Source organism: Oreochromis niloticus, unplaced genomic scaffold, assembly GCF_001858045.2.
Source record: "Oreochromis niloticus isolate F11D_XX unplaced genomic scaffold, O_niloticus_UMD_NMBU tig00007760_pilon, whole genome shotgun sequence".
Lineage (NCBI taxonomy): Eukaryota > Metazoa > Chordata > Actinopteri > Cichliformes > Cichlidae > Oreochromis > Oreochromis niloticus.
In genome coordinates, this window is record NW_020328754.1 from 14,224 (window position 1) to 26,161 (window position 11,938).

Genomic DNA, 11,938 nt, shown 5'->3' on the forward strand with positions numbered 1-11,938 from the left:
ACTGGATGTTGGACGGCTTACCAAAGCCTTCCTGCTACCCGAATCCCTGCTTGGAAACCTGCTGGCCACCGCGGCACCATGTTTTCACCACACTCTTCCGCTTCAGCTGTCTTTTTTGCCTCATGGCTATACCCACACTGACCACTCCTTCAATGAAGGTAAATACAAGCAGGTCATTCTGAAAAACACACACAGCTTATCATCTTATCCTTCTACAACACCTAAAAGCACTCTGTTCATTTCTTCGCTAGATTAGCCGCTAGCATACACGCTGCTGTGTTAGAGGCTTGTTGCTACCTAGTTAGCCATGCTGCACACCTGTTACTCTGTATTTGTCAATGATTCGGCACTCCTTCGGTTTTGTTATCCATTTTTAGACAGTAATGAGATCATCTGCACACTCCACAGAGCTCCAGAGTTACTGTTCATAGCAAAAGTGTAATGCTGTCCTTGGAGATTTTCACCTAAGACTGTGAGTGTGAGTGTGTAATGGATTTCAAAGTGTTTAAGTGTTCAGAGCACTCTACAGCCTGGTAAGGTGGCAAGTTTGAAAAGAGCAGCAGAAGGTATCAGTACTGTAGTGTAACTTGTTCTTTTCCTTTCCTAACAGTGAACAGAGTGCCGATTATTATCGACAGCTACGTCCACCCGGGGTGAAAGTAGCGTGGGAGACCATCAGGACCCAGCTGGGTTTCCTTGGTCCAGAGGTTTGGAGAAACCTCTTCCTTTTCTTTCATCACAGCTGTCCTGTGCCAGATGTTCTGTTGACCCACTGAGAGAGGCGTGTTTGAGAAAGATCAGGAAGACTGAAGCTCATGGTAGGAATGAAGGAGGACCTTGTGAGCTCCACCAGCAGCTCCCTCACAAGGAACTGTTCACAAGTCCACTGCAGGCACGCCCCAGAAGATGGATAAAGGCAGCGTTTCATGAAGACACTGGAACCAATCTATCTTCATAACAGTGAGTTTTATCAACAGGTCATATGCTCTTGAGACATAGTCTGGCGATAGCGATTATACACAAATTGTGGGTGTGTTTAAATTGTAGCAGCTATGTGGTGTAGCTTATAGCAACATGTACTGTGTGCTCTGGATGCTTTGTAGGTGAAAGCAGCATAGTTCACTACAAAAAGCTTTCATGGTCAACATTTCTGCCTCTATAAAGCAAAAATGTATCAGGAATTCATAGATCAAACTTTATGAGTCCCTCGGGTGGGTTCAGCCTATCATGCATTTTAATCTCCTTTCCAATAAACACAGAGTGACATGATTTGAAAGTTGAAATTGTTTCCAATTAACCAACTTGTTTCATTTGAGTTTATCTGATAAAAAAAATGCTGGTAAGTAAGCTTGTTGCAGTATTGGATGTAAATTGTGTATGCTGCTGAAATATCTAACAGACCAAAATATTTTTCAGTGGTGAATGATATTAGGAAAACCCGTAGATCTTGTTTTCTAACTGCATTGTAAGTAGCAGACAATGAGGGATGGCGTTCAGCTGCAGTTAAAGAGGCTAATGTTTACAGCCGTACCCAAGCTGCCCCCTGCCTTTGGCCACACAGCTGTGTAAATACATTTGGCGAGGTGGCTTTTGGTCTGACTGTAGACTGAGTTTAAATGACAGTTGCACTTGCACTGGGTGACTGATCTCCATTTCCTGGACAGTAAAAGCAGGGTTTCCCTTCTTGGAGTTAGTCAAGTCAGATTTTAGGGTAAGTTAAAGAGGTTGTTGTCTATATTATGCTAAATGCTCATGCCTCCATGGATAATGCTGCAGTTTCCCAGACATGGATTAAGCCTAGTGCTAGGCTTAAAGTTGTTTAAATGGAGGTCTTCACTGAATTATTCTTTTAATCTGGGACTAGAAATAACCCATATCTGGGAAACCCTTTGAAAACATCTTTAGTAGGCATTATAAAAAAAAAAACTTGCTGAAGTGCATTTTTAGAATAATTGGAAACATGAATTCTGTCCATGATTACTTTCAAGCAGACTTCTTCTAAAATTGCAAGGGTCATAGTTGCCTCGGTCTGTCATAGCGTTCGATGTCTGTACTTTAGCCCAGACAGATCTGTGTTAAACCACTGTGAGATATTGGTCATCTGTGTGCTTGTGCAAGTGTGTCTGAAACTGGGGACCTGATCATAAATGTGTGTCTCCATTGAGCTACAAAGAAAAGTGCTTCAAAGTGTTGGTTCTGGCATATAAATGAGACAGACCCCAGTGAAATTTAACTGGGGTGATGGGTAAAAATGAACTCCTACCCACAGAAAGGCAGCAGCTCTCTGCTGTCTATAGAGACAAGGTCAGAGTTTCTGACCGTCAATCATTTAGGGATGAAAAGTAATCTTTGCCTAAATGTAATAGTTGATTGCACTGCAGCACAGCTTTCTTGATGAGGAAGAGCAGCTGTGCTGTGATGTCAGCTTCAGCTGCCCAGCATGCACACCTGAAATGTTGGTGGTTTCAGTTGATGGGAAGAGAAAGCTATATCACTTTCAGCAAAACGAAAGGTGCTCATTGTCGATGTTCTATGTTTTTGTGTCTTTATGCATATATTTCTATATACCTTCCATGGTTAGACTTTATTGTTTCTCTGATGTTGCTCTGATGGCCGTGACTTTTTTGATGGCGTCTTTGTTGCTGAATAGGGCTGCCACGATTAGTCGACTAGTCACGATTACGTCGACTATGAAAATCGTCGACGACTGATTTAATAGTCGACGCGTGGTTTGAAGCTTTGTAAGATCACAAAAGACGCAGGAATAAGTAGTAGGATTTAAGAGTGTAATAACAGACTGAAACAGAAGATGGCAGCACTGCATGTACAAGGATGCCAGCTGCCGTTACACTCCGAAGAAGAAGAAGCAGTGTCCCAGAATTCATAGCGCGGCCCTGCTCAGTTTTCAACAATGGCGGCAGCTAGTTAGTTTTAATATTACTCTTATTAATCTTTCTGGGTCACAAAATAAACGTTTAACATATTTTCAGGCGAGAATGTAGCTGTGTAAACCTCAAATATCTGCTCAGTTTATCAAGACACCGCATATTTTCAAAAGCGCTCCGACGTTTTCGGAGACGTCTGTTACCCACTAGCTCCATAGCTAGCCGGGGGCAAGGCTCACTAGAGCCCGTGAGAACACCGGACTCCAGGCAAATCGTTTTCAAACGCACCACCGTCTTTCGCTACTCAGGTTGAACATATATAAGTCAGTTAGATAACTTAAAAATGTTATTGTTTGGCCTTTTTTTTTTTTTTTAGTATTTTATTTGTTCCTGAGTAAATCGGTTTGGCTGAGATTAAAGTTATAGTTTATACACGGCCGAATAAACGTCAAGCAGACAACTGATTATCAGAAGTGTGAGATGTTCAGAATATACTCCGGTGTCCCGTTATATTTTAGATAGCAAGGAGTTTATTAAACTTTACCGAAACAATCTGTAAATCTCATTAAATTTAATAAACTATCATCTTGTCTTTATTTTTAGTTAGCACATACCCTAAACCAGGGGTGCCCAATCCTAGTCCTCGAGAGCTACTGTCCTGCAGCTTTTAGATGCATCCCTACTCCAACATAGCTGAATCAAATGGTTTGATGACCTCTTCAGCATGTCATCAAGTTTGGCAAAGGCCTGATAACAAGACATTCATTTGATTCAGGTGTGTTGGAACAAGGATGAATCTAAAAGCTGCAGGACAGTAGCTCTCGAGGACTAGGATTGGGCACCCCTGCCCTAAACACTTAAAACTGTAAGCTAATGTTATATAAGAGCAGATGCTGCTGGTGCAATAAGCTGTACGTTTTACGTCCAATGGATGCATGATCCGATTAGTCGACTAATCGCAAAAATAATCGGTGACTAGTTGACTATCAAAATAATTGTTTGTGGCAGCCCTAGTGGACTTTGATTCCAAGTTAATACTAGCTAGTGTTTCTCACTGGTTTTTGGGCGGTGGAGTAAAAGGGATTGGTTGCTGGCTGTTTGTAATGTTAGCCTTGTCTTTGCTTTCTTACAGGCAGGATAAAGACATGGTGATAAATGAGTGTGTGGGCCGTCTGCTGAGGACCAGGAGCTCAGGACACTCAGACGGGGGCGTCGCAGCAGGAGTCACCGCGCACCACAATCCTCTGCTGTTCTGAGATGTCACACTCCTGCCTGCACATAGAAACCACAGTGAAGTCAAAGTTCCACCTGCACCTCCACCTGTTCTTGCAACAGCATGAACACTGACAGAGGTGAGACAGCAGAAGAGTTTTTGTCTATTTTTGTTTTGTTTTGTTTTTTACTAAGTTAAGGAATTAAGTGAAGAAGAGTGATTAAATAAATTGTTTCTTGCAGTTTTGATTTAATGATTGTGTTTAGGATTATTTCAGAAACATGTTTAGAGGATCTTTGTAAGCCTGTATTTCCTTTAAAAGAAGGGAAGCACTTCTTCATTCTACAGAAAAGGTGACACATTACAGATGAGTTCATAAAAACCACAGTGAGCCAGTTGGATAAACAGCAGCCTAATCAGACTTCTGCAGAGTCTCAAAGTTTTTTTGGAGTCTGCTTCTTGTGTCCAACAGGACGAATTCTGTCCATAAACAAAGGATTTGAAAATGTACCCATTTTTGTTTTCGTTTTACTTTTGCTGATCTGACACCACTTGTGCCAAAAATCCGGACAAATGTCATTTGACCAAGGAGCAAATCTGAGCCAAATAGACTGATCATTTTTTTTCACGTGGCGTCTCATCAGAGGACACTTTTCCTTTTCCAAGCTCCTGTAGAACTGGCAGAAAAATCCTGGAAGCGCTGTCTGAATTCTGTTTCGAGACATGTAATCACAGACACACATTTCCCTTTTTTAGCAGAAAGGTTGGCCTGTGGATAAGCAGTTCTGATCTTGGACAGTGTGGGGAAGTGCACAACGTTGAAGTTGCGCAGTTGTGTCTTAAAGAGATTGAGCTTCACACAAAATGCTTTCATGTGCGCATAAAGTTGTGGTACAAGCTGCTCTTTCCCTTGTAGGCTCTTGTTCAGGGTGGTTAAATGATCAGTAAGATCAACTAAAAATGCAAGGTCTGCCAACCATAGAGGGTCATTCAGCTCATGAAGAGGTCGGTCCTTCTCTTTCAAAAATGGTCAATTTCTGATCTCAGGGAGTAAAGACGCTTCAGCACGGCACCGCGGCTTAGCCAGCGCGCCTCCGAGTGGTAGAGTAGATCCCCATATTCAGCATCCGCATCAGAAAGGAAAGCCTGAAGTTCTCCGTGGTACAGTCCACTTGCTCGAATTATGTTGACAGTTTTTACAATAGTGTTCATTACATCTCCAAGATTGACTGTCTTGGCACAAAGGGCTTCTTGGTGAACAGTACAGTGCATTTCAACAGCCTCACCTCCAGCCTCTTTCACCTCAGCGCACATCGTAGACGCCATTCCTTTGTGTGCACCCGCCATAGCTGGAGCCCCGTCTGTTGTATCTTCACACAGCTTGTCCCATTTAAGTCCCATTTTGTCAATTGAGTCTGACACAGCTTCAAAAGTATCCATACCTGTTGTTGTGCCTTTTAGACTCTTAAGATCGAGCAGCTCCTCTGTAACTCCACGTCTTGCGAGGAGTTGGGCCACCTCATAGCTGGCTATTGTAGCCTTTTCCTGGACTTTTTGAGCACAAAAAAAAATACTGTTGCTGACCCTGCAGGACAGCTACCATTTGCTTTACTTTCTGCTCTCGCTCAGCACCAGTGTAGGATGCATAGACCTGATGTTTGGTTTCATAATGACGTCGTACATTACACTCTTTCATAACTGCCACAGTTTCAGTGCAGATAAAACAGACACTTCCCCTTGAATTCTTTGAAGAAATATTCACTCTCCCACCGTGTCTGAAATTTTCTGCACTCACTTTCTACCTTTCGCTTCTTTGGTTCTGCCATGTTCAGTAACTTGGGGTAAATTTCTTCTAGGATTGTCCTTTTTGGTGGAGCAACTGCCTTGATCAACAGCAGCTCCCCCTGGTGTTAAAACTAAGAAGTGCCATACACTCAAGCAAAAGTTGAAGTGCGGGCCAATTAAAAATGGACCGCGGGCCGTAGTTTGGACACCCCTGCTATAGACATTAGCACACACTCCAACAGGTTTTCATCCTCTAGAGTCACTTGGATGACACTGAAAACACTACGTCCAGATAAACTCCGTGTATATAGTGTATTATCTTACAAAAAATACAAACAAATATAAAACAAGTATTTTATTTTCTAAATGTAATGCTTCCTTTTAGGAGGAAGGTGGAGGCGCAGCTCCAGCAGAGCAACACCAGAGGTGTGTGGAGAGGACTGAACACCATCACTGGACGGAGCACTGTGAGCGGAGGGGGTCCAGAGTCTGGAGACCAGGTTCTGGCTAACAGATTGAACCAGTTGTTTAACAGGTTTGATTCAGTAGCCCTTCCCTCCCCCATCCACCAGAGCTCGTCACACCTCTCTGCAACCCCCCACAGCACCGGGGACATGAAATGCACCTCACCTGTCCCCCTTTTCCTTCAACCACTCTACTGGGTCTAAGTCGTCTCCACCTGCTACGGCGGCTGAGATCCTTTGGGGTGAACAGGACAGTCCTAAGGACATTTTATGACACTGTGGTGGCGTCTGCTGTTTTCTATGCTGTGGTCTGCTGGAGTGGTGGAATGGCAGAGAGGGACGGGGGAAACTCAACAAGCTGGTCAGGAGGGCCAGCTCTGTCCTGGACTGTCCGCTGAAGTCCATCGAGCAGGTTGGGGAGGAGAGGATGTTGTCTAAGCTAACATCCATCATGGACAACACCTCCCACCCCTGCATGAGACTGTACGAGCACTGAGCAGCTCCTTCAGCAGTGGACTTTTACGCCCACAGTGTAGGAAGGAGCGCTACTGCAGGTCATTCTTACCAGCAGCTGTCAGACTCTATAATGCAGCTTAACATTCCTTTGGTCATCTTACTCACCAGCTTGTTAGTTTACTCTACATTTTCTACATATCTCCGTACAATTTTCTCAATTTTTCTATACATATTCTGTACATTGTTACCTGTATATACGAACTTTGGTTGCTTACGTTCATAGGACCACCCTGTGTCTTCCTTTTATATTTTATTTTCCCTTGCTGTAAGAGCTCTGTAACACCAAATTTTCTAATCAGTGGGATTATAAAGGTTTATTCTATTCTATGTTTTATATTTGTTTGTATTTTATTTGTATTTTCCTTCTGCTATCTGTACCTGAGCTGAGGAAAAAATTTCCCCGCCGTGGGATCAATAAAGTCTTATCTCATCTAACAGAATGAACCTTTTGGGATTTAGTTACCTGGATGATTGAGCATGCATCAAGACATAACTGGACCCAGTTTGCACTTTTGTTTGTAGGGAGTTACGCACCACGGTGTAAGAAATCTTCACCTTTTGTTCCAGTTTCATACATAAACACCCTCATCCTTATACAAAATATTATACTCGCTTCAAAAATAGTAAATCTAGCAACATCTGTGTCTGAAACACAACATTTCTAATATGATTAGATCAAATTTGCACTTTCCTGAAAAGAGAGTGACACGTCCAGTTGTATAAAAACCTTTTTCTACAGACATTGGCACACACTCCACCAGCTTTTCATCCCTTTGAACCCAAAAAGTCATTGCTCAGGACCCCAAACTTTCTAAATGTAATGCTTCCTTTGATGAGAACAATGTTTTTCACTTTATGAAATGCAGTTGCACAAAACCTGAGCTATGCTATTTTCATCTGGAATGGCTTATTCTTTGAAAGGTTTTTCTACTCGTATATTATCCATCTGACCTGATAAACTTGGACACAGAATCACAGTCTAAGATTACAATATACAGGAGTGATTGTTAGTAAAAGTGGGTTTCTGCATACCTGTGTAGATATTTCCTCAAACATCAGAAGTAATTTACAATGAATGATTCTGTTGGGTTTAAGTCAACCGTGCTGGTAAACAGAAACTGTTACTGAAAGCAAACACACAGACACCTCAGTACGTTTTACTTGCAAGGGGAGCGTCGGAGAGCAGAGCTGCCACTCGCCTGTCCAAGCAACTCCAACTCCTCTGCGTCCGCCTCACTCTTTTATTGACAACAGAGGTTACACACAATTCACTTAACCACGTGACGGTTAAGACATGCATATGTGTGTGTGTGTGTGTGCGTGTGTCTTCCTGACACCATACAAGGCATGATATCAATCAAATTATTTTGAAAAGGAAAAATAATAATTTTAATGTGAGGCAAAACATGTATGGTGCTCGGTAAAGATGACACGCGGACTCACTTCTTCTTTTTTTGTTTTTTTTTTGTTTGAGAAAGTTTGTTTTCATATTAAACCAATGTCAGTGACGTCAAATGTGTAAAATTCAAGGCTGGTCCTTAAAAGCTCCCAACAAGGCAAAAACTGCAAAGCCACACAAGTCCCAGCGTCAGCAGCAGCTATGAAAAGAAAGTGGAGAAAGGATGAATGAGTCTGTGCTTATCGGCTATCGGCTCTCTGCTCTCCCCCAAGTTGGCGTTGTTGTTGGTAGCCATGACAACGGAGATAGTCCCAGCTTTATAAATAAAGGCCCCAACACCCCAAAAAAGAAAAAAAAGGAAAGAAAAAAAACTCGGGATTCCCTGCGCAGACCAGGAATCCCGCTAGCAGGCCGAAGCTACAGAGATGATTTTGACCAAGTGAGACTCGAACCATCGACGGTCTGTGCTTCAACCTGCCAGGGGCCAGCGACAAGTGCTCTGCGCCACCTGCCGGGCCGTGGAATTCGTGCAAATTTGATATATTTGACTTCTCTGAAGACAAATTATTTTTGAAAAGGAAAAATAATAATTTTAATGTGAGGCAAAACATGTATGGTGCTCGGTAAAGATGACACGCGGACTCACTTCTTCTTTTTTTGTTTTTTTTTTTTGTTTGAGAAAGTTTGTTTTCAACTTAGACCATTGTCAGTGACGTCATTCTACGCGACTACCACAGGTAAGGAAATGCCTGAATCTGTAGATCTTTTTCTTTTCTTTTTGTTGTCTAAAACAGAAAAATCCCGAAACAGTCAGCTCACAAAGTTGCAGGTTGGTGGGAATTTGGCAGAACAGCCAATGACTTAAAGCATTTAGGTGCATATATCTTGCCACAAGACATGTGTGCTAAGCTAGCTAAATTAGTTTCTGTTAGCGAATCAAGTTCAAGCTCCTCACATATCATCATCCAGGGTACAGTCATATGCTGATGAGGAGATCCCATGCAGGCAACATTAAGGCAGTGTAACAAGTTAAATATGCACTGATTTTAAGCTATTTCCTAATATCTAACCATTATGATAAATGTTTGCCTGCAACTGACACAGCCAACACAAATGTCATTGAAAAAAACAAAAGCCTGTGATAACATGTTTTTGTTTTTCTAGAATAGAAGAAGCACATTTTAAAAAGCCAGTAGGAATAAATCTTTGTTGTTACTGCATGATTAGAATGAAGTAACAACAAGTCTGGCTGGAATAAGAAGTGGTAATCTGTGTACTGTGCTGGTGATCTGCATAATTCACCTTAGATGGTCATCTGTTTGGATGGCTGAAGTGGGCTAACGACACAGCTAATTTCATCAGGCTGCTAATGAAACATCTAAAATGATAGATGGTTAACTACACAACGGAAGCAAGAGCATTACAATCACTTGATTTAATGAAAGATTTTCCCCCAAACTTTTGATCCAAATGAGCAAAGTACTGCAACCATCTGAACCTTCTAGGTGTTACATGTTACAGTGTTGCACTCTGGCCAGCTTTAAAAATGGAAAAGTCTTTGTGTGGTTTACTGGGTTCTGTAAATGAGGCTCCTTTCATTTGTGAGCGTGTTGTTCTTCTCTTCCCTTTTGTCCACCCTTACAAGGTGAAGGTGCTGCCCACCCATGATGCCAGCAAGGTGCGTGCAAGTGGATCCGGCCTTAAAACCACTGGAGTGCCCAGCTCTCTGCCAGTGAAGTTCAACATTGATGGCAAAGATGCAGGTGAGGGACTGCTGGCAGTGCAGATCACTGTGAGCGCATGAACGTGGACCACACAATAATGTAACCAAAGTGTTGATATTTAGGTAACAGTTTTTGTTTTCTCCTGAAGGACCCAGACGGGAAGCCCAAGAAGCAAATATCTGTGACAACCATGATGGGACCTACCTGGTGTCTTATGTGCCAGACATGACTGACAGGTACACCACACTCATTAAGTACGGAGGAGACGAGATCCCTTATTCACCCTACTGAATCAGGGCTCTGCCCACCCGAGATGCCTCACTGTATTTGATCCTGTCTCCCTCAATACTATTTAATATCTAAATGCTTGATTCATCATATTATAACAAATGTGCTGTTGTAGCTACTGACAGTGAGTTTGATTATATTTTTCCATCTACCAAAGAGAAATAATATCTCTTAGTGGCAGGTGGATCACACACTGATTTTAACACTTTGCATATGACTGCGTAGGATGAGCATTTATAACAGCATGTGTTGTTTTTGTTTATGTAAGGAAATACATCAGTTTCCCTTGTATTTTAAATTTGAGTGAAGATCCTAAATTGGCCCCACTCTTGACTTTGAGAAAGGCTGATCTGTGCTGTCCCCACATGAGCACAGTCAGATATAATACAGGCTTTCAGGAGCAGGAAGGCTAAAGGCTGTTTAATGTCTGATGTAACTGTGTCAGACATTTGCGTTCTCACGTGCATGGATAATATCTTGAAAACTTCAGAGCTGCAGTGCATGTGTAAAAGTGGCTAAAAAGCAGTGCATTAACATGTGTTTTGTCTCTTTGCGTAGCTGCTCAGTCCATCCAGACTCCTCTCCATATGCAACAGTGATGCCGGCTCTCTCCAAGTGATTCCTTCATCATCAACATCTGCATCCACGATCCACCAGCTCAACAGCAACATCTGTCAGCTGTGCATCCAACTGGAGGCCTTCGCCTGCTGTGCTGAGGCGCTGGGCCGCGATTTCCGTCCCTTGTTGACGACCTGGCTGTATACTGTGCCGGAGAAAGCTGGTGAGGAGACGCTGCTGGTCAGCCAGGCGGCGCTGAGCTCCATATGGAACATCAATAAGGTCTGTGGATACGCTTCCCTCAAGGAACTGATCAATGAGAACTCTGACTACCTGCTTAATGACATATCACTCAACCTTCAGAGGCTCAGCCAGCATCCACAGGTAGTTATGAGGTGTTTTTTGTTTTTAACCCAAAATGGACACAGAAATAACTGCTGGAGGGTTTACCCGATTTCCTCCTTGATCTGCTTAAGCCTGTGCTGCCCTGAGCTTGTACTGTATTTCATTATAATCCTGCCTTGTTGGCCAGGCTCCACGGGTGTTGACAGTTCTGTTGACTCACTCTGACTGCAGCCTGCTGGTCGGGGACATGGTTCAGGATCAATAAATTGTTTCTTGCATTTTTGATTTAATGATTGTGTTTAGGATTATTTCAGAAACATGTTTAGAGGATCTTTGTAAGCCTGTATTTGCTTTAAAAGAAGGGAAGCACTTCTTCATTCTACAGAAAAGGTGACACATTACAGATGAGTTCATAAAAAGTGTCACTGTCACTCTTTCAAGGCTCGGTCACTTTTTCTTATTTACTGGAACAGCATGGTAAAGTAGGCCTAGGCTGCCATCTTGTGGCAGTGTGTTGTTACTACAACATGTGAAATTGTGTTTCTATTGGAAATATAATTCAGCGCCACCGAGCCGCTCTCTCAGTTACAAACTGAACCTGTTTTTTTAGCCATATAAATCACTAAGCACAGTGAAGCTTTTGGTTTTGTCAAAGTGTTTCTTATTCAAAATGCATGTTGATTTTTATAAGGTTGAAGAGCAGTTAGCAGTGCATTGATGGACATCTTTAAACTATTAATTGAAGAATCTTTGGTCATGAA

At 42.5% G+C, this 11,938-nt stretch overlaps 1 long non-coding RNA gene across 1 annotated transcript; it reads left to right on the forward strand.

Moving 5' to 3' along the window:
* Positions 1–332: 332 nt before the first annotated feature.
* Positions 333–6,311, forward strand: LOC112845528 (uncharacterized). Its single transcript, XR_003218369.1, has 3 exons — positions 333–960; positions 4,018–4,237; positions 6,269–6,311. It is a non-coding gene; the product is annotated as an uncharacterized LOC112845528 (long non-coding RNA).
* The last annotated feature ends 5,627 nt before the right edge of the window (positions 6,312–11,938 follow it).